The sequence below is a fragment of the Arachis hypogaea genome, chromosome 16 (genome assembly GCF_003086295.3).
Source record: "Arachis hypogaea cultivar Tifrunner chromosome 16, arahy.Tifrunner.gnm2.J5K5, whole genome shotgun sequence".
Taxonomy (NCBI): Eukaryota; Viridiplantae; Streptophyta; class Magnoliopsida; order Fabales; family Fabaceae; genus Arachis; species Arachis hypogaea.
In genome coordinates, this window is record NC_092051.1 from 137,854,564 (window position 1) to 137,881,198 (window position 26,635).

General features: G+C 37.1%; 1 long non-coding RNA gene across 1 annotated transcript; it reads right to left on the reverse strand.

The window, feature by feature from the left end:
• Nucleotides 1-11,271: 11,271 nt before the first annotated feature.
• LOC112755218 (uncharacterized) lies at nt 11,272-15,197 on the reverse strand. Its single transcript, XR_003178948.2, has 5 exons — nt 14,488-15,197; nt 14,324-14,415; nt 14,182-14,244; nt 13,956-14,069; nt 11,272-11,459 (listed from the first exon to the last, which is right to left on the reverse strand). It is a non-coding gene; the product is annotated as an uncharacterized lncRNA (long non-coding RNA).
• Nucleotides 15,198-26,635: the final 11,438 nt, after the last annotated feature.

Here is a 26,635-nt window from a genome sequence, read left to right on the forward strand (position 1 = left end):
AGATACCGGATTACCAACCTCAGATGCCATAGGTCCATGCTCAAATATCGAAGTACCAGCCCCAGATGCCGGAGGTCCAAGGTCAGATTCCGAGCTACCAGGCACAGTTCGTGGTCGACCTCAACGAGTCGGCAGGTAGTCCATATAACATGTGGTTCACCATGAGAGGGACACCCCCATCTGCATTTAGAGTGACTCCGTCGACTGATGTTCTAGTAGAGCAACCCCAGAGAGCCACTAGAGTGAAGGATTTTTACTAGGTGTGGCCCAGGATCTCATTTACTTGGTGCATTTAGGGATGATGACCATGACGATGGCGATGATCAGTGGCATTATTATGATGTATGACTGTATTTTTATTTGTATGACTGTTTTCATTAGTATGACTATTTTTATTTATATGTACCTAGCTTATGTATGTTTATTTGTATGACTGTTTTCATTTATATGTACGCCTTCTATATTTGTGTTTGAATATATGCCTTTTATGGTTACTTTTATTGCATCTTTTTTATCTAAAAAGAATTAAATAGACGAAAAACCAATAGATCAAGTCTATAGAGCAATACATGAATCCATACATGATTTTTAAAATAGTACAATATTCCACACTACCTCGAATGAAGACATAACGGCAATAACAAGAACAACATAAACTAAAAGAAAGCCATCATAACATCTACGCATCACCTCTGGTCGTGGAGCTTCACTGGGGGCAATTCCTGCGAGTGTGCTCGAGCTGTCTACAAAGGCCACAACGCTTTAGTCTACTAGGATCGGCCTTATCCATGGTATTACGGATTTTGGTGGACCTAGGTCGCCCTTCTCTTCTCTTGCACATCTTATGTTAGGATAAAAAATGACAGTGGGACCGTCATACGGCGAGCAAAATCCTTCTAGAATAGGCGGTGCGAACCCCATCTGGCATACATTGAACACCTTAGTCATGCTGTAAACATCATTCAACATATGTAGCCTAGTTTAGTCACGACTGAGCACAGCATGCAATCGCAAGGCAACATGGGTAATGGAGAGCCTGAAAGTAGCCACAGTCGCAGGTACGATCTCTAAGGGAAACTCAATACATACCCAGCGAGAAGTTACCAGTAGGAGTCGTTTCAGCCACACTATACTCGGACTGATGCCTGTCAAACAGAGTCACAGTGAAACATCTAGAATCTCTCAAGTTACGCTCTATTGCTTTCACTAGCGCCTGGCAAAACTGATGCCCAGTCCTCAATTGCGCCTCTGTCATCTGTCTTAGAATCACAAACAACTCTGCAAGCCGTCCATATGTGGACTTCACTAACGAAGTGATTGAAATATTTCTTGTACCTTTCAAAATAGAATTAACATACTCAGATATATTAGTGGTCATGTGGCCGAAGCATCTGCCCCCGTCCTAGTGTTGGATCCACTTATCGTATTCCATTCTATTTTTCCAATCACACATAGCCAGATTTTCAGTCCTCATAATATCAAACTAGTAGTCATACTATGTCTCTCAATCTTCGCATAAGCAGCATTCACAAGTAGCCTTTTTGCATCCTGCCCCTTGAAACTGAGGGAGAAATTAGCTGCAACATGACGAATGTAGAATGCTCGATATGCATGAGGAGGTAGCCAACTATTATCAGGTGCCTCCTGTGCAGCCTTGATGCCATTGTTCCTGTCAGAGATCACCAGAATACCCTATTGCAGAGTCACATATTGTTGCAAGGTGGTCAAGAAAAAAGACCAAGATTTTGCATTATCCCCTTCCACACGTGCAAATGCAATGGGCAAGATATTTGAGTTTCCATCTTGCGCGATAGCCAAAAGCAAAGTGCCTTCATACTTGCGATACAAGTGAGTACTATTGATGCTGACCAGTGGCTTGCAATGTTGAAATACCTCAATACAAGGAGAAAATGTCCAAAAAAGATGACAAAGTACACAGTAGATTCATCAACCTGATCATCAACTCTAACCGGAGAAGAATTCAACAGTGCAATGGTTCCTTCCATGGTAGACTACAAACCAAGCATGCAACGGGGAAACTCGCCATAAGACTCTTCCCAATCTCCATAGATATGTGTTATTGCCTTCTGCTTTGGCAACCAAACCTTCCTGTAAGTAGGCCTGAATCAATAGGTTGCTTCTGTAGTTTGCTGCAACACCTTTATCATAACCGCAGCATCGATTCTAACCAATGGAAAGATCCTCGCACAAATGACATGATAATCAAGTTATCGGTGATCACTTGAAATCGATGTTGCCAAGAAAGTGTGAGGTCCGTTGTACCTTCTAACCTCCCAGATACCCTTTCGTTGCCGAAGTGTGATGCGAATCAACCATATACAACCTTTACCGAACTCCTTGCATCTCCCATGGTACTTAATATGATCTGACTCTAATACCCTGTACTCAACACCTTGACGGGTGCTCTAATCCTTTACACTCAACACGGCTTCCTCTTTACTTTGGAAAGATTGACCAATCTAAAATTCTGTAGGATCAATTTCATCATGCAATCCTTGACCCCCCAAATGAAGGATCTATGTCCAACTGTTGGTTGATGGCTTCCAAGTTCAAGGTTGAGAAATGTGGAGGATGTTGCTGTATACCGAAACTTGATGGGCCATGCTGTGTAGGTGGATTGCTCTGAGTATCCTCATCACTGTCCCCATATATGTCAGCAGGCTCTTTATCCGAATCATCCTCTAGCATCATATTTTTAACTCAATCCGATTCACCCTTACCAGCAAAATCAGGAATCAGACATGGTAAACTAGGCATCCCAACTGCAATAGATGGAAGTTCAACCAACGGACAAGCAGGTGCAACCACATGCATTGAGGTAGAAGCACCCTCCAATGAAGTCGACTGAGGATTCAGAGCTGATGCCCTATAACTGTCGACAGTATCTTCCAACTTGACATACAACTCGTGTATATTCTCACATCTGGAAAACTTGACCAACAATGAAACAAAACCTGCATATTTTTGTCAGACCCTATCACAAATGTATCATACTTCGCCCCAGTTGACACAACAGTAATAGGGATCTTGTAAAACAACTTCTTCACCTACTTGATCCCACACACCCTAAGCTTTTACAATATACTGACTTTTAGCTTTGACTAGGTATTCGATGACCGGATAAAGACATTCAATGGTTCTCTATCAGTAAACTTAACACCGTGACTTTTACTTTTTTGAATTTTTCCAGAGCAATGCACTAGAATTAGGAAACTCTCCTCACTATCTATTGTGAAAATGACACTATACTTCTTCACAATTGCCTTCTACTGGTATATATAGAGAATCCACGTATACATAATCCGCTACAGGGTGCAGCGGATTATGCTACCCCCTATTTTCTCATAAACTGCTGGACCCTATAGCGATTTATGCATGTTCTAGTTTCTTCAGAAACTGTGACACCCTGTAGCGATTTTTTGCATTGCACGAAATTTAACGTAATCCATGCTACCCTATAGCAGATTACATGCAAATTATAAACCGTTACACCTTGTAGCGATTTACATAGATTTAAAACAGGACAAAGATGTAACCTGTTTCAGAAGTAAATAGCCATTTCTGACCATGAAAGATTCAAATGTTGACAAAACTAACCATGAAAAATTAAAACTAAATTTATACCCATATAAGATAAGTTTTGTTCGACAAAAATAACCGATCGTTAAATTTTTGTTGCTAATTCCATAAATACCCTTCCCTACCCTAAATTCATTCATTCCCTTTCTCTCCTCCTTCTTCCATGTCGTAAACCTATTTTTGCGGCACTCTATTCCATGATTCAATGATTCCACCTTCTCAAAAGGTTTAAGTTTCAACTGTTTCAACTTTCCCAGTTCCCCCAAAGCTTAATAACACAACCAAAAAATTAAATAAAAAAAAATAGAAAAGAAAAATCATGGGAATCCCTTGAGCTTTGTTTTTTTCTTTTATTTCTCTCCACCGATACCAATCTGCATCCAATAAGTCGAGATCTTCCAACACGTTAAAAAATTGGCCATCCACGCTTGATGGCATTGAGGGAGGAAGACGGCGATGATGGCAGTGGAGGGAGCAACAAGAATTGAAGAGGATGGAGGCGATGATAAATATGAGGCTATCGGACGTGGTGTTGGACATACGCCGTGTCGCAGGTATGCCGGCGGTGGGACGAGCTGGACTCACTGACTCGAAAGCACGTGACCATCGCCCTCTGCTACACCACATCACTAGACAGGCTCCGTCGCCGCTTCCCCCACTTGGAGTCCCTAAAGCTCAAAGGAAAGCCATGAACCACCATGTTCAACCTCATACTTGAGTCTACGAGTGGGTTGTAGAGAGAGAAAGGGGATGAATCAATTTAGGATAGGAGAGTGATATTTATTGAATTAGCAACAAAAATTTAATGATTGGCTATTTTTGTCGAAAAAAATTTATCTTGTATGGGTATAACTTTAGTTTTAATTTTTCTTGGTTAGTTTTGTCAGCGTCCCAATTTTTTATGGTTAGAAATGGCTATTTACTACCTGTTTCAAAAAGTTACAATTGCGTAATTCCAAACCAATTTGATTTATTTATGTAAATTATCCTAAATATTTAATATTTAAAAATTATATGGTAAATTTCAACTACATATAACGAAAAATAAAAAAAATAATGTGAAAAATGAATTAGTTTGTCTTTACGTCTCAATAACAATCCAGAGTATATATATATACTAAATAACAAGTGTAATTAAAAATAGAGAAAGTATAGGGAGACAATGAGTTTAGTGTACAATGTGTGTAATAGGAGTAAAAAAGAAATTAAGATCAGATAATAATTAAGTTAATTAATTTTTAATAATTTCCAATTTTGAATTAAAAAAAAAAGATTTGTACCAAAAGGCAGTTATGTATATCGCATAACCCCCCTTTCTGCATATGATGGGACTTCTTCAGGTACGTGTTTCTCGCTTAGTCTCTTCTCTTCTCACCAGTGCCACGTCGCCGCCCATAGCATCGACCGACGCTGCCCTGCGCACCGCGAACGTCTGAGCAGCACCATCAAGCACAAAGGGTGATTCGCGCAGCCCCAACGCGCTGGTTGTGCAGCCCCCTCCCGCAGTTGGCGGGTTTCACCGTCCCAGTATCTTCATCTGCGACATACAGGGGGTGGGGATGGTGCCACGTGTATAGTGATTTGGGGTTTGGTGGGCTGCCTCCAGTGGATGTGGTGCATCTGATTGAAGATATCAAGAAGGCGAGTGCTTTGTTTCATGGTGTTGCAGAAGTTTTCGGCCAACTTGGTTTTTTTGGATTTCGCCCGCCTTACGTCTTCAAGGTATATACATTAAAAGACGAATTTAGATGCTGGATGTTCAATTCACTAGGTATGTAGATGGTTATTTTAATTCTTAATTGGATGGTTATTTTGTTTGATTCAGTTTAAGTATATACAATTAACAAATGCTTGATGGTCATTTTACTAGGTAGTTGAATGATTATTTTAATAACTACGTGGATGGTTGTTTGATGGCCGGTGAGAGAACTTCTAACACCGAAGAGATGGGATGATTGATGAGGGTGGAGTAGTAGACGATTTTTTTTGGGAGGGGGGAGAAGAGGGTGTTTGGATAAATTCTTTTGGTAAATTAGAGTTGGGATGGTTAATTTTTTGATAGAACTGTTTTGGTTTCTTTTCTTTCCTTATATTGGGCCAAATTCAAAACCTATTGTACACATTGTCAAGATTTCTCATTGTTTTCCTAGCAAAATTCTAATAGAGCAAATAACAAGTGTAATTAATTGATAGTAAATAACAAGTCTAACCAGTGACGATTTCCTTAACAAATTAATTATTGTGTTAAATTTCCGCTAGCACATTTGATAAACAAAAATGCTAATTTAAAAAAGAAGTTAACGAACATGTAATTTTAGGATACAAATTAAAATTATTATTAATAAAAAATTTAAACTTTTTATTTTAATAAATACACAATATTTCTATTAAAAATAAAATTTTGTATTTTTTATACTAATTTTTTTATTAATAACTTTAACATATGTCTTTAAAACATATGTTGAGTTGAAATACATTTAATTTAAATGATAATGACAAACATTGATTTATTAGGTTAAACACTTAATTAGTTTTAATTGCTTTAGTTAGTGTTGCAAGCCAAAAATTAAAGAAGCAGTAGCCCAAAGCAATGGAACCAAGAAACAAAGGTTGTTGGTGGGTTCTTTAATTCTCAAACAAAGCCCAAAGAAATGAAACAAAGAAATCAATTGGGATGAATGGAAAGTTAAGCCAATCCAAACCCAAGTTGATTCATCCAAGTTGAAGACAACCAAAGCTAACGTTCACAAAGCTTTCTTCGGTCAGATTCAAGAAAAAAGAGAGAGAAAGCTTCCTCATCTTGGTTCATTTACCAGAGAAGAATGAAAGAGAAAAGTAAATCAAGAAAGCAAATGTTTAATCGCCTTAATAAAAGTAGGTTAAGCTAAGTCAGAGGATAAAGGTGATTTATTTCCATTTACATGCAAGTTAATTTCTTCACTTCTTTTTCATATTTCTGCAACACCATTTTGGGATAAATGGAAAAAGTGGTTTCTGAATTTCACTGCTATAAATCAATAGCCCACAAAGTTACTTAGAGCCAAAGCACATTTGCAATGGTTTGGATTTGGGCTTATCACTGGGTAAGCTCACTTCTGCTGTCATATTGTCTTCGGTCAAACAAATATTTCAAAAGTTGAAATCCCTAATTTAGGGGTTGATTGAAGAAAGAGAAGGGATGAACCATACAAGCTCAAGGTCCAGGAAGTTGTCTTGAGAGAAACCCTAACTATTTCTCAGCACAAGGTACAAAAGGAAAAGTGTTTCTGGTTGAAGTTGAAGGAGAGAGAACCCGAGAGGAAGAGAGCTGTGTGTGAAACCTCACTACTGTCTTTGAAGTTTTGGAAGTATTGCACCTACACTAAAGGGAGCACTCTGCCAAGATGAAAAACAAAGTCATGAGTTTAGATGCTAGTTTCAGTGCATAGAGTTAAAGCTGTGAATCATAAATCTCTTTCACGTTTTATTGTTTTGTATTTCAGTTTTAATGTATATCTTTCTGTATCTCCTTTGAGAGGTAAAAGGCTAAAAGAGAGACATTGAGAAAAAGCCTAAGAGTGAAAAAGGCTAGGTGAAACACTTGAGAGAAAAGTCAAGAGTAATTTCATATTTCTTTTTGTTAAATTTTCTGTCTTGGGTCTTGTACCTGAGAGGTTCCCCTTGCTAAGTTAGGTAAACACTTAGTGTAAAAGAGTTTAGGTATTAACATAACCAAATCAAGTTTAGGTAGAAACTTGTGTGTCCAGATAGGATTGGATGAATCCTAGGAAATTGGTATATGTAATACTTTGACTATAGTGAAAATTCCACCACAAGACTTGATGTAGGTTGCATTGCACAAGGCAATTGAACTAGGATACATGACTGTGTCAACTTCTTCCTTTCTTTTGCTGTTCTGTTTTCTGAAATTTATAAGACAAAATGAAATTGTCTCTTAAATTTTTCACTGCACAGTTCAAATAGAAATCAAGTTTGAAGTTTGGTTTTAAAGGCTTAATCTATTAAAGTAAAAGAAGGCCATAGATTTAACCCCCTTCTCTAAGCCTTCTGTAACCTTCTATTGATATCAAGAGCCAAGGTCTCAAGAATCAAGTTTCACAACTTGGAGCAAAGAGCCAATGGCGAACAACTTGGGCACAACCACAGTTGCCTATACTCTAACAGAACGTCAGTCAAATAATAGGTCTCCCTTCTTCAACGGAAAGAACTATGCCTACTGAAAAGAAAGGATGCGAATCTTCATTCAATCAATTGACTATAACATATGGAAGATAGTGGTGAATGGTCCAAAAATCCCTACAAAGATAAGTGCTGATGGAGTAGTGACTCCAAAGGAGGAAGCCAAATAGAATGATGACGATAAAAAGAAGGTGGAACTAAATGCTAAAGTAATAAACTTGCTGCATTGTGCTATCAGCTTTGTGGAGTACCGAAAGGTGTCTAGATGCAAGACGGCCAAAGAAATATGAGAAAACTCCAGGTTACACACGAAGGTACCAAACAGGTCAAAGAAATAAGGATTGATATGCTGCAAAAAGAATACGAGATGTTTACCATGAAGGATGGAGAAAGCATTGATGAAATATTTGAGAGATTCTCAATCGTTATCAATAGCCTTGATGCTATGGGCTTAACACACACACTGAACAAACCTTAGTGAGAAAAGTCCTTAGAAGCCTCACAAAAGAGTGAGAAACAAAAGCCACTGTCCTAGCTGAGAGTAATAACCTAAATCCTATAACTTATGATGAGTTGAGAGAAAAACTTTTTTCTTATGAAACCACACACATAAGTCAAGACTCAAAGAAAAAGGGAATAGACCTAAAATCAAAAGTAGAACCAAACGAGAGCGAGTCTAGTGATAGTTTTTCAGATGATAAAATTGTATTTTTTCCTAGAAGGCTAAGGAGACTAATGAGGAACAAAGACAGGTACAAGGGCTCAAGCTCAAAGGAATAAAAGAAGGACTTGAGTAAAGTGATATGCCACAATTGCAAGGAGGCTGGACACTTTAAGTACAATTGTCCAAAGCTCAAGAAGGAAGAAAAATGGAAGAAAGAAAAGAAGAGAGTGCTCATGACATCTTAGGAGGATCTTGAGAACGATTCAGATGAGGAAGAGGACTCTGAATACGAAGCCCAAGTCTGCTTCATGGCTGGTGAAGATCAACTGGAAGAGGTAAATTACTATGATCTATCTATGGATGATTAACACGCTATTGTAGATGATCTTACCCATCATTCTGAAAAGTTGTTAAAAAATATAATAAATGTAAATCTGAAAATGAGATGTTGAAGGCAGAAAATGATTTTTTAAAAGAAAAAGCGAAAGAAATAGAATGTGCAATGGACCTTATTGAAGAAAATAGGTTTCTAAAATCTAAAATTGAAAGACTTAAAGTAAAGTGCATTGTGGATCTCTCACAAGAACTTGTTGCTGAAAATGAAAGGCTAAATAAAATGATTAAAAGATTGAATAATGATTTAGTAAGATTTGCTCACAGTTCTAGTAACTTGAACAAATTACTTATAGATCAAAGACCATTGTTTGAAAAATCTGGTTTAGGTTATGCGACAAAAGAGAGTACAGTTTTTGAAAATTCTTCTACAAAATTCATGGCCTCTTCTTCAAAAACAAAATCCACTATTAACAAATCTGGTCTTGGATATGTTCCCACCTATGAAGAGGAATTTGAAAAATTCTATTTTGATGAAACTTCATTATCTTCAAGAACCGAACCTACATTAAATAAGTCGGGTCTGGGATATGTCTCAAACAATGAGGTTGTTTTCAAAAAACCATAGTTTTACAAAAGAACCTCTCATTCAAGAAGCCCTTATGCTTTCAAAAATTTCGGTCTGAGTGCTTTTTGCAAAAAGAGATGCTAATAATAAAAATAATTTTATCAAAAGAAATGCATCTTTTTCAAAAACTAGAAAGCCTCACTCTTTTGATCATTTCCAGCATCAAAACTTAAATCAATTTTAGCAACATGCACCAGAAAATCATTTTTTTATTTATAAAAAAATTGGTCACTCTTACTTACAATACTTTTTTGAAAAAAGAAGAGTAGGGAACCAAACTTACAATGTTGTTTGTGATTTTAATGTACTTGGCCAACCAAGGTGGATTAACTTCAAAGGATCCAAATTAATTTAGATATCTAAGATTACTTGAGATTGTATGCAGATTTGCCTAGCATCCAAGAAGAAGAAAGACATGTGGTACTTGGATGGCGGATGTTCTAGACACATGACGGAAAGGTCAACATTCTTCATCAAACTCAACAAGTATGATGAAGGGTTTGTGACCTTTGGAGATGATGGTAAGGGCAAAATTATAGCAGTTGGAAAAGTAGGTAAAAATTATTCTACCTTTATTGATGATGTCTTTTTGGTTGATGGTTTGAGGCATAATCTTTTGAGCATTAGTCGGCTGTGTAACTTGCGTTACTTGATAATATTCAAAAGATTAGAATGCTGACTGGTGAATGAAAAATCTAATGAAGTGCTATTTGTAGCAAATCGATGTGATAATATGTATGATCTCACTCTTGATGAACCAAATAATCAAAATGTAGCCTGTTTTCATTCCAAAAAATCTGAAAAGTGGCTATGGCATAAAAGATTGGGTCATGCTAGCATGTTTCAAATAAATAAGCTTGTAAAGAGAGGTCTAGTAAGATGTCTTCCTTTGATAAAATTTGACAAGGACATCACATATGATGCATGTCAAATGGAAAAACAAACTAAAAACTCTTTTAAATCAAAGGAAGACATCTCCGCTAAAACACCACTTGAGTTGCTACATATTAATTTATTTGGTCCAACAAGAACTCAAAGTTTGGGTGGCAAACATTATGGTTTGGTAATTATGGATGACTACTCAAGATTTGGCTGGATTTTATTTCTTGCACACAAAGATGATGCCTTCTCGACTTTTGAAGTTTTTAGCAAAATAATTCAAAATGAAAAAGATTTAAAGATTGCCTTAATTAGAAGTGATCATGGTACTGAATTTGAAAATTAATCTTTTGAATCTTTTTGCGAGAAATTTGGAATATCACATATTTTTTCTTGTCCAAGAACGCCACAACAAAATGGTGTTGTTGAAAGAAGAAACAGAAGTATTCAAGAAATGACAAGAGCTATGCTTTGTGAAAGTAATGTTCTAAAATTCCTATGGGCTGAAGCTGTTAACACGGCTTGCCATATTTTAAGTAGAACAATTATAAGAAAATTTTTGAAGAAAATTTCTTATGAACTTTGGAAAGGTCATCCACCAAATCTGAATTATCTACATATCTTTGGATGCAAATATTTTGTCATAAATAACAAAGAAAATCTAGAAAAATTTGATCCAAAGGCATATGAGTGTTTATTTGTAGGATATTCCACCACTAGCAAAGCATGTAGAGTTTATCATCAAGATGCTAGAATTATTGAGGAGTCCATACATGTTACTTTTTGTGATACTAACTGTAATACCCTAACTACCAAAGCTCACGCTTCCGGCTGCGTAACTCTGATGGCTCGGACATTACGACGACACTTATACTATTTAATACTAAAATATGAGCCTGTTTAAAACTTTAAACCGCAATACCGCTCCCAAAGATACTTTCGTTCGATAACGTACATCCATAAATACCATTCAACTTACAACAACCCATAAAGAGTACATCCATATATATACATAAATATATATAAATAATATTACAAACATAATCCAATACGATTCCTATCCCTCTTACAGATTATATCAAGATAAAGGCGAGGGTGCAGTAAATCATAACTAAAACAATACAGAGCATCACAACAATAATTAAATAAGCTCTTCGTAACTTCTGCGCCCAAATCCTGAAAGGGGAAAAATGTAGGGGGGTGAGAACATCATCCTCGAAAGGGTTCTCAGTAGAGGGTTTTTGGGAATTACTGTAATAGGACACATGAAGATAACCGCACCAGTGATTCATAACCGTCTTATGCCTCTTTTCAAAAACAACGGTTTACAATAGAAGTAAAGTCGGAAATCTTTTCGGAAAGAAGAACCGTTAAATTCTCAAAAACCCAAAAGCCTTTCAAAACGGTTTATCTATACTGAAACAAAATAGCCTTTCATATCTTATTCCAAACCAGCAACACAAAAACGAAATCAACCATCGGTTCATCTCATTCCAACCACGGCCCTAGGCCCAAACAATCCAACCATCAACCAATCACCACAGTCCAACAGAGTCCCAGTAGCAAACACAAATAGGAAGATGCAAGCACAAACAAACAGTTATTACAAGTGGAACGATTAGCAATTAATCACATAGGCAAACCAAGTATAATATGCACACCCAAACAATGTCACATAAATGCACATGATGCATGCCTGTCCCTAGTAGCTGATGATATCATCTGTCGGTTATAGAGCCAACCCGACAAGTCCTGGTAGCTAACCATTGGACTGTCCCTCTGTCGTGCATCCCCAACTCGAGTTATACTCATCATAAACTTGATCATAATCATGATCCATATCCATCACCCTCACTGGTGAATATTTATCCATCACCATCACTGGTGAATATTTATGGGGGCGAGCTCATCCGGGGCTTTCACAGTGCCCGGCCACACTTACGACATAGGGTCAACAGAGTATCAAGTCTCAACCTGGAGCACGTGGTGGCTAGCCACTGCTACTACCCAGGGAAACTCGTATCTCAGATAGTGGAAGTGCAAAAATCACAATTATCAATGATTCAGCATAAACATGCAATCAATCTCATCCATGGATCAACATCCATCTCAGCCATCCGGCTCACGGTTCATTCCAGAACCAGCCAATATTCATATCATACACAGCCATTCCGGCTCACGGTTCAATCCAGAACCAATCAATATTGATAATCACACACAGCCATTCCGGCTCACGGTTCAATCCAAAACCAGTCAATATTCATAATCATACATAGCCATTCCGGCTCATAATAAAACAGCACTTCCACCATTCAAAATCATCAGATTTATGAAATCAGCATTTAAGCCATAAATCATTTTCTCAATTCATTTCACTTTGAAATCAAGTTTCAACTCTTTTCAGCCTTGGCTTTAGAAATCTCATTTCTCAAATCATCTCAGGCTCATAAGCCAAATTTACTCAAAGTGAGTTCCCTTTTTAAAACAAAGCCGCTCTCAGCATCCTCATTCCAAGACTTCCAAAACCATGGGAAGTTAAAGATTCAATTTGGGAACAATCAAAATCGCCCATCCCACAATGGGATTTTATAACAAGGTTCCTCGGCAGAGTCCCAAGTCTTTAGGGAAGGTCAACTTATATAAATTCCTTAAAATTCATTGAAACCTTTAAAATCATAGATTCCCGGTTCAAGTAAATAAAACTGAATTTATTATGAAACCGATCATACAAAATCACAAGTTCCAACTCGGTCCAAAAATCAACTCATTTGAAACGGAACCGGTTCATTTGAATCAAACCACTTTCAGGTTTCTTTTTGGAACCCATTTTTCTAACTCTTCCAAAATGCCTCAAACTTGATTACTCAATCAAAAATCTAAATTCCTTTAAAATCACTAAAAGCTCCTTTTTATATTGAAATCAATATTAGAGCATCATTCTTTCCTTCAGTGATTCAAACTGTACAAATAGTTCGTTTCTAAATAAGCTGAACTCAACGCATAAAGTTCATTAAATAGATTAAGCTTGAAAACATAAATATTCTCTTAATAAATCAATTAATACAATTTCTCAAATCCAACCCTTTTTAAATAACTTTACAAACAAGAGTAGGATTTTGTAGAAATTTCGGCAGCACCTCCCCTAAAACTTGGACTTTTGCCACCCGGTTCGGGTCCCAACTAAACCGTTTCTCATTCCTTTTCAACAGCTCAAAACCAGAAATCAATTCAAAACAAGCTAAATCCAACAGTCGCCTCAATGGCATACCTCAAGGAAACCATTTCAAAAATCAACTCAATATCAACCGATTTAACTCATTTGTAAAGCTTTAAAGAATCGGTTCAGCAATAAATCATTTATCAAAACCAGAGCAATTAAAGCAACCCAGGCTGAATTTCAAGAGCATTCTATCTTTCACATCATCAAAATAATTGACTCAATTCAAACCAATCCTCAACGGATTAAACTCATTTCAAATATTTAAAGAATCAACTTCAAACATTACATTTCACAAGCCACACAACAATTCGGCCAAACCAACATCCATAGTCATTCGAGTCAATCAAATAATACATAAGGCAGATACAATCACTAATTACACCATATCTCACATCAGTATCCATATGTAATAATTCCAATAATAAACTGTAGTTTTCGGAAAGCGCCCCTACCTTAGAACGCAATTCCATAACCCAAACGCTTCACAGGAACCTCCTCTCTTAAACCGGGATCACCAACAACCGCAACCTCGGCTCTAAGATACTCCCGCGGTAACCATAGCAACACTAATTGCAGCATATAACAATCAGGAACGACCCCACGTTACCAAAACTCATATTCATTAACCAAACACAACCGAATACTAACGCGAGGCTTTTCGAAACATAAATTACTTACTGAGTTAGCGAAACGAAGCAGCCGCGAACACCGAGCACGACACACAAGCATCGATATACAACCCTGTGACAAATAACGCTACAACGCCTCAGCCGAAATTATCAGAACAGCGACAAAAGGCTCCTCGAACCAAAACGCTTACCAAGACCGAGGGAGAATGGCTGAACCGAATAGCGACGGTCTCCGAACCGGTTCGGCTGCAGCCCGGCAGCCACCTCAAGCGGCAGCAGGGACCTGAACAACATGCAGCGACAATGAAGTTCCCAGAAGCTCAACAGAAAGGAGAACCAGCTTAAAAATCCTTACCGACAAAGCCGTCTAGCGACAGCAATGGCGTTTCCGGCAGCTAGGCGCGGCGGCGCGGTTGACTTCTCCTCCGGGAGTGGCTGTAACGGAAACAACTTCTCCTTCCTCCTTTCACGGTCCCCATGGTGGCAGGAGCTCTGGCAGTGCTAACCTATGCTTGGCGGCAACAGGAACGGCGGCGGTCGAAGTCCAGCCGCAACGGGAACCAGGCACGGCGACGATCCCACCCGCGACGGTGACAGCGACAGCTTCACCTCTTCCGCGCGCGCCCCTTTCTTCTTCGTCTGTGGTGGTGTCTTGCACTTCCTTTCATTCGCATTTCTGTTCTGACGCGGTGCAATAACGGTCGGCGACGACGGCGAGATCTCGTGGCTCCATGGGCGCCGGCGGTGAGGTACGAGCTCCCTCTCTCTCTCTCTCTCCGACGCGAGCTCTTCCTCTCTCTTCCCTTCTCCGCGGTCCCTTCCCTTGTTTCCCCCTTTCTGCCCGATCGCTTCCCCTGGTGGCACGGCTGGCAACGACGCCAGTGATGGTATCGACGGTGACCAGCTGGCGGCGACAGTAACCCTCCTGGCCGGCGCACTCTCCTCTGTGGGTGTGTGTGTGCGTTTTGGGGGGAGAAGGGTTGGAGGCTTCTGCTGCAGCTCGAGTGTGTGTTGCTAGGCTGAGGGAGGATGAGGCTGCTGCCTCATTTGGGGGAATGGGCTGCGGCGGCTAGGTTTGGGGAATTAGGGTTTCATTATTTTGAAAATTTGGGTTAGGGGTAAAATGGTAATTTCAAATGAAATTGGGAATAATCTAGTAATTGAAACCCAAATTAAATCCAACACTAATTATATATAGAAAATACTATTTGCTCATCAATTTCACAAATTATTTTCCATAAAATGCCCAAATCAAAATAATTAGAAATAATATAATTAAACCCCTTTATTTTTCCAAAGTAGCAGTATTAATATTTAAAATATTACTTATCTAGTCCAAATCATATAAAATCTTTATTATTTCATAACTATCAGCCTTATACCTGAAATATAGAAAATAATCCAATAATTATAAAATTGGATAAAAATCATAACTTATCTCAAGTTCAATAAATCAAAACTTGCCTTAATTATCCTTAATAAAATAATCTCTGAAATTAAGGCTATAAATAACCATATGATTTGAGACTTGATCATAATAAGACTTTTCAAAGATTTTGGGTCTTACACTAACTTGGTTTAAAATATCTTAGAAGATTGTAATATAGAAAATCAGGTTGAAGGCAATAATGGAGAAGCCTAAAATCAAGAAAAAGAAAATTCTAAACAGCCTGAACTTAAAACTGCTACAGCTAGAGATTTAGCAGGAGACAATTCTGTTTTGTCTTCTGAATCAGGCGAACTTCATGAAAATGCAAGTTCCTTGGATCCCTCAGTAACTGAATCTGTTCCAAAGTTCACTAGACCTCGTGAGTGGAGATTTTTAAAGAATTATCCACAAGAATTTGTAATTTGGGAGCTGTCACAAGGTGTCAAAACTCGATCATCCACTAGAAAAGTAATTGAAGAATCAAACATGGCTTTTCTATCTCAAATAGAGCCACAAAACATCAAGAAAGCTCTTGAAGACTCCTTTTGGGTCAAAGCCATGAGAGAAGAGCTTCATGAATTTAAAAGAATCAAGTTTGGACCCTTGTTCCAAAGTCAAATGAAAAGAAAGTGATCGGCACCAAGTGGATCCTCAGAAACAAGTTGGGGTGAAGATGGAAGCATAACTAGAAACAAAGCAAGATTGGTGGCATAAGGATATGATCAAGAGAAAGGTATAGAGTTTGATGAATCCTTTGCCCCTGTTGGCCGAATGGAAGCCATAAGACTTCTCCTTGCTTATGTTGTTTATTGTGGTTTCAAACTGTTTCAAATGGATGTGAAATGTGTATTTTTGAATGGTGTAGTAGATAGAGAAGTGTATGTGGCTCAGCCACCTGGTTTTGAAAATAACAAACTTCCCAATTATATTTTTAAACTTTCAAAAGCTCTTTATGGACTAAGACAAGCACCTAGGGCTTGGTATGAAAGACTTAGTTCTTTTCTCTTGAAAAATGGATTTTAAAGAGGCACCACGGACACTACTCTATTTATTGAAAATTGTAATAATTCTTTTATTTTAGTCCAAATTTATGTTGATGATATTATATTTGGATCAGCTAATGAAACCCTTTGTATTGAATTTAAAAAATTCATGACAAGTGAATTTGATATGAATATGATGGGTGAACTTAATTTCTTTATTGGGCTTCAAATAAAGCAAACTAAAAATGGAATTTTTATTCATCAAGAGAAGTATGCCAATGAATTAGTTAAGAAATTTGGTATGGAAAATGTCAAACCCATGGGAACACCTATGCACCCTAACTCAAAGTTAGAAAAAGGTGAAATTGAAAAAGATGTTGATGAGACTAGGTATAGAGGAATGATTAGATCTCTTATGTACCTAACATCTTCTAGACCTGATATTGTGCAAAGTGTTGGAATGTGTTCCAGATTCCAATCAAAACCGAAAGAATCACATCTTTTTGCAATTAAAAAGATTATTAGATATGTTCATGGCACATCGAAATTTGGTTTATGGTATCCCAAGACTAATGAGTTTTCTGCAATTGGTTATTTGATGCAGACTTTGCCGGAGATAGAGTTAATAGAAGAAGTACATCAGGCATTTGCTGTTTTCTTGGAAAGTCCTTAAATGTCTTGTCCAGTAAGAAGCAGTCTACAGTGGCTCTATCCACTGCTAAGGCTGAGTATATTGCTGCCTCTTCTTGTTGTTCTCAGCTTCTTTGGTTGAAAACTCAACTTGCTGATTATAAATTAAATGCTGATAACATTCCCTTGTTGTGTGACAATATGAGTGCTATAAATATTTCCAAAAATCCAGTGTTGCACTCAAGAACTAAACATATTGAAGTGAGGTTTCACTCAATAAGGGAACATGTTCAAAAAGGAAATATTAGCATTCAATTTGTTAAATCAGAGGATCAATTAGCTGATATTTTTACCAAACCTCTAGCTGAGGACAGATTTAGTAAATTAAGAACTAATCTAGGCATTCTAAGTTATGATTCCTTATTTGAAACTTGCTGATGTGTTTGTTGAAGTTTTGTCTCTTAGGTTGGGAAGAGACAATTCTGGACAAGTGAAGAACCATCATCCTGAATATAAATTTCTGGGCTCAATGGCAAGTTCTAAATATTCTGGGCCAATCTTTCCGTTCAGAGTTCTCATGATCTAATATATTTCCTTAAATTTTATCATCTCTGGGCCAAATGAGTGTTATATCATCCATGTGTGACTTTATATTTTGTCTTTTAGTGAAAAAGGTTTCATTTTAACAATAGTTTTATTTTACCTAGTATTTTATTTTTTAATAAAATCAAATCAACTTTTTTTGAATGATCTCGAGTCTTTTCAAGGTCTAGTCCTAGGTGATGCAGTTGCATGTTTTCAAGAAATCCTTTTTCTTGTTGCAGTTACCAAACTTCTCTCTTCATAACTCCTTTCACAACCTCTTCGATTCCTCCCCACTATCATTAGTGTCTTGTTTGTGCAAAACCCTTGTTCCACACCAATGAGGAAGAAACCTATTATTCAAAAGAGTCCCAAGGCCAAAAAATTCAAACTCCCTGATAAACCTATAACTTCTCCTCGCTCCAAAGATCGTACTTTTACACCATTACCCTCTCCTCCAACCTCTTTTCCTCGCACCGATCCAATGGCACATACCAAAACAACTCCAAAGTATCCTTCATCTCCCAAACCGATGGCTCCACCCAGTGCTCCCTCTCGGCCAAGCACTTTGAAGAGGAAGCGTCCTACTGCTGAGGAGCATGTGCCCGAACCATCAGACCAAAGCCTAGGTCAGCTACTCAACATCGTCAAAGAGGTAACCCTCATATCCTTCTCAAATTGGTTAAGGAGCATTCCAGTGATCCTTTTGAACACAAATCACAATTTATGACATCTCACTCTAACTACAACTCTCATCGTTTTCGGTCTTCCATGAACAATGACTTTTATGAGGATGTTGTTCTTCATCGTACCATCTGTCCAATTTTTCTGTCTGATTTACCAACCCTGAAAAGAAAAGGTTTTGTTTCTGCTGATAATCTTCAATTTCTAGACTGGGACCATCTTTTCAAAATCAAAAAACCTGTCTATCCAGTCTTAGTTAGAGAGTTCTATGCAAATATGACCTACCATAAGAACAAGATTCACTCATATGTGAAAGGTCGTGATCTTGTTTTGAATGAGGAATCCATAAGTGACGCTCTTAAATACACTTATGTTGGTGTTTGTGCTTATACCTCTGGCAAATGGGATGAGGGATTAGGTGTTTCCTATAAAGATGCTCTGGAAGTTGTGTGTAAAAACATCTCTCTCATTGATGGTCTTTGACGAACTGAATTCCTGTGCGATCTAGAATTTTCTAAAAATAAATCCTCGTTACAAGTATAGCTTCTAAACCGGCAAGGAATCCCTTTCGTACAAACGTTTGGTTGTCACTTAAGCAAACCCAATAAAATTGATAACCGAGTATTTAAACCTCGGGTCGTCTTCTCAAGGAATTGCAGGGAGGTATGACTTATTATTGGCTATGGATCTTATAAATTGGGGGTTTTTAATGTATAAGATAAAGAGCAATAATAGTAAATGGCAAGAAAGTAAATTACAGAAATTAATAAATTAATATCTAATAAAACTCTTGGCAAGGTATAAGAACTGGAAGTCCTATCCTAGTTATCCTTATCGATTGTGATGAGAATTGGATTTTTCTCCCACTTTGTTAACCTCTAACTATGAAGGTAAGTTAAGTGGATGAATTAATTTTGAATCCTTAAGTCCTAGTCTTTCCTTGGGAAAGACTAGAGTTATCGGAACTCGAATTAATTCTTGAAGAATTCCAATTTTCAGTCAACACCTCGAGTTTGATAACTCAAGCATCACCAATTATTTAACCAAAGCCAAAAGGAAGAAAATATCTAAATTAAATTAAAAGCATTCATAAATAGAATAAAACGATCATAAACTGAAATACCTCAAATAATATTAATTAAGAAAATTATAACATGAATGTAGCATAAGTTAAATTGGAAAGATAAATATTAATTAAAGGTATATAATAAAATAGAAAATAAATAAGAGGAACATTAAACCTAGAAATTGAGAAGAAATAATCCTAAATCCTTTAAGAGAAATCCTAATCCTTAATCCTAAGAGAGAGGAGAGAACCTCTCTCTCTCTAAAAACTACATCTAAATTATGAAAAGTGAATTATGAGCTGGTATGATGAATGGATGCATTCACCCACTTTATAGCCTCTAATCTGTGTTTTTCGGGCCAAAAACTGGGTCAAAACCAGCCCAAAAATCACTCCCAGCATATTCTAGTACGTCCAGGTCGCGGCAAAGTGACGCGGAGGCGTCGTCCACGCGTTTGCGCGGATTACACTTTTGCCAGGTCACGTGTCCGCGTGATCCACGCGTTCGCATTGCCTGGCTTCGAGGAAGCTATGGCAAATTATATATCAAATCGAAGCGCCAGACGTTAGCTTTTCAACGCAACTGAAAGCTCGTCATTTGGTCTTCTGTAGCTCAAGTTATGGTCGTTTGAGTGCCAAGAGGTCAGGCTGGACAGCTTTAGCAGTTCCTTCAGTTTCTTGTATTCCTTCTATTTTTGCATGTTTCCTTTCCATCCTCCAAGCCATTCCTGTCCTGTAATCTATGAAATCACTTAACACACATATCAAGGCATCGAATGGTAATAAGAGAGGATTAATATTAGCAAATATAAGTCCAAAGAAGCATGTTTTCAATCATAGCACAAATTCTGGGAAGGAATTGTAAAACCATGCATTTTGTATGAATAAGTGAGTAAAGAATTGATATAAACCACTCAATTGAGCATAAGATAAACCATAAAATAGTGATTTATTAATCTCCCCACACTTAAACATTAGCATGTCCTCATGCTAAGCTCAAGAGAAACTATAAAAGAGTGAAGAGGAATGGTAAAATGTATGAAATGCAATCCTATCTATATGAATGCAACTAAATACAAAATGTTTCTACCAACTTGGTGAAAAGTAAATAAACCTTTCAAGAACAAACATGAACTGGATTTCACTAATTCAAATTATAAAAACGAAGTACAAATAGACTTGCAGAAGAAAATAGCTCATGAAAGCCGGAAACAAAGAATCGAGCATCGAACCCTCACCGGAAGTGTATACACTCTAATCACTCATGTGTTTAAGGTTTCAATTCTCTCAATTCTCTACTAACCTTGCTTTCTAAGGCTTGCTCTTCGTCTAATAATCAACAAAAATTTAATGCACAGATACACATATCAAGAGGTCTTTTAAGGGTTGTAATGGGGTTAGGTTCAAGGTAGGATTGTATTTGGCCAAGTGGACTAAAATCTGAATCCTTAATTAACTTAAACTTTTCCCACCTAACTTAAGACAATCCATGTAATCATAATACCACATCTAACTATCCATTAACCATGTTTTCCACATATTTATGCATTCTAATTTCAAGTACAGTACATATGCATTGCTTTCACCACTTACTTTGGGGAATTTTGTCCCCTTTTTCTTATTTGCTATTTTTCTTTTCTCTCTTTTATATATATATATATATATATATATATATATATATATATATATATATTTATTTTTTTCTTTTCTTTTATTTTTCTCAATGCATATGATTAAATTATTGGATGCATGAATCATGTCCTAAACATTTTTTTTCACATTTCAGAAAATTCTAACATACTCAATTCTCAAACCAAATGTTTCCAAATTCAACTTTCCCCACACTTAAATCATAAGCACTCTCACTAGTCTAAGCTAACCAAGGATTCAAATTAAGGACATTATTGTTTTTCGCTTAGAGTTAATGATGTGCTAAAGTAAAGAACAAAGGGGTAAAATAGGCTCAAAATTGGTTTTGCAAAGAATAATGAAAAGGGTAAGGCCATATGGGTATGTAAGCTCAGTGAAACAAAGGCCTCAATCATGTAAGTGTATGCATACATCAAACCATGGAAATATAGAATTAAGCAAGACAAAGATCACAATTTTAGAGAGAAAAACACACACCAAAAATAAAATATTGGTTGGTAAAATGCAACTAATTCAAATAGGCTCAAAAATCTCACAGGTTTTGTGTGTTCGAGCTCTAAACCATGTTCCAGTATAATATTTCTTCAAACAAGTGTAACATTAAATTTTATTCAAATTAGTGAAATGCTCTAAAAGGTTTCTTGAAAAAGAAAATATTACTTCAACCAAGTGGTAAAATATGCACAAAATCAAATAATCATGCAATTAAACATGCAAATGCAACAACTAACAAGGAAAATATACCATTGGTATTGAGATAGAAGAGTAACTAACCCATGGAGATCGGTATTGACCTCCCCACACTTAAAGATTGCACCATCCTCGGTGCATGCTAAGATGTACAAGTGGATGGGTGGCTCCAACTGATGCTTTTCTCTAAAGATTTTGCAGATGGAATTGTTTGTCTTCCCATGTAAACGTCTTCCGGTTCCCTTCCGGGTGGCCATCCTGAAAGAAAAAGGGAAGAAGAGTAACCCAGAAATAAAGATAAGAAAATAAATGAACTATGGGTGGGTTAATGCCAAATGATAAGGGTCTCAATTACATGGTAGCTACAACATACAAGTGAGAAAATAGTGGAAGCAAATGGCATACCAGTGGTGCAAAAGTTGCAACAAATGGGAGAAAAGTGTGGGTAATGAAAGACAATATAAATTCATGTCAATGCAAAAGGAATACCAGTATTATAAAAATTAGCATTGACATATAATTGATAATACCCAATCAGAATAAAACAAGTCATGAAGCACCAGAATAATTCAAGAAAAGATGTAACAGTTGAATAAGAAAATGAAACACCAATAAAAAAATAATGAATTTAGAAAAGAAAAATAAAAATATGCACTAAATTAAAATGTAATGAATGAAAGTATGAAAATGAATTAAAATAAAATAAAATGAAAGATAAGAGGAATAAGAAGGGAAGAGAAGGGAAGAAGAAGTAAGTAAGAAAGGAGGGAGGAAAATTAGGATTGAGGAAGAAAAGATAAGATTTTTGGCGCTGATTTGGGTAAGCTGTGCAACGCAGGCGACGCGAGCGCATGGGTCACGCGCTCACGCGGATAGCGCTTCTATGAAGTGATGCGGACGCGTGGGTCATGCATTCGCGTGGAGTGATTTGTGCCATTAGCGCGAGTGCAGCCTCGCGGTCGCGCAACTCTCTGTTTGAAATGCATTTTGCCAAAAATCTGGGTGACGCGGTCGCGTGGTTAACGCGATCGCGTGAATGGCCATTTTTGAAAAGCGACGCGGACACGTAGGGCACGCGTTCGCGTGGTGGGGCTTGTGCTTCTAGCGCGGTTCCAGCCCCACTCCATCACAACTTTCGGCCATGCACCCCTTTTTAAGCCGATTTTCAGGTCACGCGTTCGCGTGGTTGACGCGGACGCGTGGGAGGCATATTTCCCACATGACGCGGACGCGTCAGCGATGCGGTCGCGTGGGGAAATTTGTGCCAAAGGCACGCCTCCAGCCACGCTTTCTCGTGACTCTCTGTTCAATCTTGTTTTCTTCCCAACGCACATATGACGCGGATGCGTCGTCGACGTTGTCGCGTCGTGTGCGAAATATATTTTTTTTATATAATGCAGTATGCAGAATGCAATGCTAATATGAATGTTATGCATGATTCCAAGTCCAATCAAAACTCAAAAACAAACAAAACGAAATAAAATCAAAATGGAAGAAAATGAACGATCATACCATGGTGGGTTGTCTCCCACCTAGCACTTTTAGTTAAAGTCCTTAAGTTGGACAATTGGGGAGTCCCCGGCAACGCGCCATTTTGACGAACTGATTTTCTATCGGTAAAGAATAAGAGTAATCGCGTTGTAAGTATAGATTCTAAACCAACAGAAAATCCTTTCGTACAAACGTTTTGGTTGTCACAAGTAACAAACCCCTTTAAAATTTATAACCAAAGTATTCAAACCTCGGGTCGTCTTCTCAAGGAATTGCAGGGAGGTATGTTCTTATTATTGGTTATGAGTTTTGTAAATTGGGGGCTTTTGAAATAAGGAGCAAGTAATTTAAATGACAAGAAAAATAAATTAATAATAATAAAATCTCTTGGCAAGGTATTAGAATTTGGAATTTCTATCCTAGTTATCCTTATCAGGTGTGATGAGAATTGGGTTTTAATCCCACTTAGTTAAGTCAAGTGGACTAATTAGCTTGATCCTCAAGTCCTAGTCAATCCCCGTGGGAAGACTAGCTTTAGAGCGATCTAGATCAATTAGTAATCTGCCAATTTCAACCACTACTGAGTTTGACAACTCAAGTGTTACCAATTACTTAACCAAAGCCAAAAGGAAGAAAATATCTAAATTAAATTAAAAGCAATCTTAAATAGAATAAAACAATCATAAATCTAAAATACCTCAAATTGCATTTAAACATAAATTTAAGTCCTAACATGGAAAGATTCATAAATCAAATGGGCAACATAAGTAATTAACAAATAAAAGTATTAGAGTATCTAAAAGTAGAAGAGAAATATAAATTGAAGAACATTGAACTTGAAATTGAGAATTAACCATAAACTGAGAGGAATCCTAATTCTAAAAACTACATCTAAAACTAAAAATTATGAATTATGAGCTTGTACTGATCCTTGAATCCCCACCAATGTTTGGACTTCCAATGGCCTCCGGGATCCCAAATCTTGTTTCTACACCCGTCTTCAAGTTGATTATCATGATTCCATCCGGGTGGTTCATCTTTAGAATTCTCAGTGAAGCGTCCAAACAACTTCCTAGATCCATTCAATTGAGCTCTACACCAACCTTTGCGTTTAAACTTAAAGCTTCCAACCATAATGAACCTTGCAGGACAATTCTTACCACTGACCATCTTTCTCTTACTCTTGATGCCACAAAGAGCTCTAAGTTGACCATCCGTCTCCAGTAGCCCATATTCAAGTGGAATTAGAAAGCTAAGGAATATGAATTTTACCCACTTGAATGTTGTGAAGGATGATGGAAACTTAGGGGGAAGTATTTCTAATGAATTTGCAGGCTCCACTCCCTTGTGCTCTTCTCTGACAACTTCCACCTCTTTACAAGTTTTTTCAATATCAACCTCTTCCTCTTGGTAGCTTTCTTCTAATTCAATCTCTTCTTCATTGCTCACCAAGGGCATGGGAGGCTGTACTTCTTCTCCTTTAATCTCCATGTCAAGTCCAATGGGAGAGGATTCAAATGTAGATAAGAATTCATCAATGATGGAATCCATCTCTTGATCATCCCCTTCAAAGTCTTCAACTATGATATGCCTTGGAGGTTGTACACCCTCCTCAACATCAATTTCAAACATCCTTGAAAGAGGCTTTATAACTTGACTTTCCCATGGAGGTTCAGCATCTCCTAAGTCTTCAACTAATTCTTCTTCTTCGATAATTACAGCTTCCTCCACTTGTTCCAGTACAAAAGTATGTTCCTCATTGTCCATTGGAGTTTCTAGTGTCTCCTTTATGCTACGCTCTTTTATTGATTCTTCACATGTAGCCATGGGAGCACCTTGAGTGTCCGAGCGTTGGGAAGCTAATTGATTTATCGCTTGATTTAGTTGATATAGAGTTGCATGAAATCGATCCGCTGATTCCTTGAGATGATCCCTTGATTCTTGTTCCACTTGGATCGTATGATTAGGATCATATGGCTCTTGGGTAGATGGATATGGACATGGTGTATATGGAGGTGGTGGCTCCTGGGAGTAATTGGGTTGAAATTGGGGTGGTTCTAGATATGGTTCATATGGCTCATAATGTGGTTGGTAGGGTGGATATGGGTTAGGGTCATATGGAGGTGATTGGTGGAAAGGGACTTGTGAGTATGGTGGTCCAAAGTCAAGTTGAGGAAAGGGTTCATAGGCATATGGTGGTGGTTGTTGATAGTCCATTGGAGGTGGTTGTCGCCAAGAGGATTGATCAAATCCTTGTGGCTCCTCCCATCTTTGATTGTTCCAACCTTGATGCTTGTTCTCATTGTAATTTCTTCTTCCTGCAACATAATTGTAACCAGACTCATAGCGATGGGGTGAGAACTCATGATAGCAAATAAAAATTAAAAACGAAAATAAAAACAAATTGAAATTAAAAGGTTATTGAAATTTAAATTTTGAAAAAATCAACAGTATAAGATAAAAATTTGAAAAAGATTTAAATTTTGAAAATGTTTGATTTTTAAAATTTTGAATTTAAAATTTTAAATTTGGATTTTGAATTTTGGAATTTAAATATTGAAATTTGAAATTTGATTTTTTGAAATAAGATAAGATAAGATTTTGAAAAAGATATGATTTTTTTGAAAAAAAGATTTGAATTTTAAATTTTTAAATTTGAATTTTGAAAATTGAAATTTGAAATTTGAAATTTGAGTTTTAAATTTTGAATTTTTGAATTTAATGAGGAAAGAGAAAAACAATAAAATGACACCAAACTTAAAATTTTTAGATCAGGATGAAGAAAACAACTAAGAACAACTTGAAGGTCAAAATGAACACGAAGAACAACTTGAAGATCAAGATAAACACAAAAAAAAAATTTTTGAAAAATTTTTAATAACTAAATAAAAACTAATAACCTCTTAATTTACGAAAAAGCAAAAATAAAAACAAAAATAAAGACAAATAAACAGGTAAAAAGCAAATATTTACAATAACCAATAATAAGGCACACGTTTGCAATTCCCCGGCAACGGCGCCATTTTGACGAACTGAATTCCTGCGTGATCTAGAATTTTCTAAAAATAAATCCTCGTTGCAAGTATAGCTTCTAAACCGGCAAGGAATCCCTTTCGTACAAACGTTTGGTTGTCACTTAAGCAAATCCAATAAAATTGATAACCGAGTATTTAAACCTCGGGTCGTCTTCTCAAGGAATTGCAGGGAGGTATGACTTATTATTGGCTATGGATCTTGTAAATTGGGGGTTTTTAATGTATAAGATAAAGAGCAATAATAGTAAATGGCAAGAAAGTAA